Source organism: Mesocricetus auratus, unplaced genomic scaffold (assembly GCF_017639785.1).
Source record: "Mesocricetus auratus isolate SY011 unplaced genomic scaffold, BCM_Maur_2.0 Super-Scaffold_100020, whole genome shotgun sequence".
Lineage (NCBI taxonomy): Eukaryota > Metazoa > Chordata > Mammalia > Rodentia > Cricetidae > Mesocricetus > Mesocricetus auratus.
The window spans coordinates 42,030,823-42,032,914 of record NW_024429201.1 but is presented as its reverse complement, the minus strand read 5'-3'; the positions used below and the strand labels follow the sequence as shown (position 1 = coordinate 42,032,914).

At 45.8% G+C, this 2,092-nt stretch overlaps 1 pseudogene; it reads left to right on the top strand.

The window, feature by feature from the left end:
* The first annotated feature begins 215 nt into the window (after positions 1–215).
* Positions 216–952, top strand: LOC121133094 (annotated as a pseudogene).
* The last annotated feature ends 1,140 nt before the right edge of the window (positions 953–2,092 follow it).

Genomic DNA, 2,092 nt, shown 5'->3' with positions numbered 1-2,092 from the left:
GAAAAGGGGTTTTATTTTGTGACCCCATTTGAGAATAGGGATCACTGTCAGCAAGGAATATTATACAAGTGAATGAAATGTCAGAATGAGACATAATTTTACACAATCAATATGCACGAATAAAAATCAAAAATAAGGCTTTCCACATTGCCCAGGGAAAGGTCCATTAAGTGCTATTCTTGCTTCCTATCATAACTTAAAGGGACAATTATACAATGTCCAGAACCCTTGATGTCCTGCAGATGACAGAGGATCTCTTCACATTCCTTTCCACAGGAACCCACTTACTTGGCACTAACCTTGCCTTGTACAGTAGTGCAGTAGTGCACCTACAAAAGGGAAAGTGATGATATCTACACCATAATTTTGAACATGATGCAGGAGAAGCTGTTGCTTCCAGCTCTGGCTGCTGTTGCCATTGAGATCCCTGCTGATGTCAGCATCGTTCCCTCTAGGAACACCGGTAGCAAGCCATGCTGAAGTTTGTCACCACCCCCATAGGAGGCACTGTAATTGCTGATCACTTCAAGACTAGGGCCTTCACTAACTAGATCCAAGTAGCCTTCAGGAGGCCACAACATCTAGTTATGACTGATCCCACAGCTGACCACCAGCCTCTCACAGAAGCATCTTGTGTCAATCTGCCCATCATTTCTCTCTGTAACACAGACTGTCCTCTGTGCTGTACATAGCCATCCCATGCAACAAGGGAACTCACTCAGTGTATCTGATGTGGTGGATGCTGGCCTGAGAAGTACTCTGCATGCGTGGCACTATCTCCCGTGAGCACCCTTAAGAGGTTCTGCCTGACCTTTACTTCCACAGAGACCCAGAAGAGACTGAGAAGGAGGAGTAGGCTGCTTCTGAGAAGGCTGTGAGCAAGGAATAATTTCAAGGCAAATGGACCACACCAGCTCCTGAGCTCACTGCTGCTCAGCACAGAGGGGACTAGTCAGCAGTTCCCACAGCACAGGCCACTGAGTGGGTTGGAGCTACCCCTGAGTAGTCCTGACCTCTTCTGCAGGCCCCTGAGCAAAGGGATAAAAGGTAAAAGGAAAATAAAGCTCCTGAAAGCCAGAAAAAGAAGCCTGCTTGGGCATGGTGGCACATACCTTTAATCCCAGCACTTTGGAGGCAGAGGAGGTGAATCTCTGTGAGTTCGAGACCAGCCTGATCTGCAGAGTGAGTCCCAGACAGCCAGGAGCTACACAGAGAACCCCTGTCTGTAAAAAGAGAAAGAAAGAAAAAGGAAAGGAAAGAAGGAAGGAAGGAAGAAAGGAAGGAAGGAAGGAAGGGAACTCTTTATGACTGCTTAAAGGATTAGGGGTACTATTGTAAATATTGAGACCAAACTGTAAGTCTCTGATTGTTGTTAAAATGTTTAGGTTTATCCAGTAAGGAGACACAAACCGTGACTCAACGATCCCACGTGGAGTTTATTGGTGGACAGGGAGGGAAAGGGGGAGTGAGAGGTAACCAACACATGCAGAGAAGAGAGAGAGATAAGATATGAGAGAGAGAGAAAGAGAGAGAGAGAGAGAGAGAGAGAGAGAGAGAGAGATGAGAGTAAGAGTGCAAGAGACCAAGAGAGCAAGAGGGCGTGAGCAAGCAGGGGTCAGTCCTTTAAAGGGGTCCTTTGCACCTGCGTGGTTCTCACAGAACTCTGGGCTGGCCAGAGTACTGCCTGGGTGCATCCTGCCAGGTAACAGGGCAGGCCAGCGTAATGCCTGAACCTTTCACTGATGCATCCCATATTTGCACAAAACAGAGCAATCTGGTAGGAAATTAACATTTCTATCTGAGAGGACAATGCTGTAAAAACTGCACAAAACAAAAATGACAGATATCAACATCACTTCCTCAAATCGATATGCTGCCACCGATACACAAAACTATGCCATGATTCTCATATCTACAAATAATCCTTGCACAAAGGAACTGCAAACACAGTTGTATGAAGATAATGAGTTTGTTAAAAGGTGTTGGCTCACAATGATTGGATTAATTACTTCACAGAGGTTAGTTTATCCTTCAAGCAAATGCAATAGTGACACAGAGGTATTAAGGTGTCAGGGACCTCCAGCCATCAGTC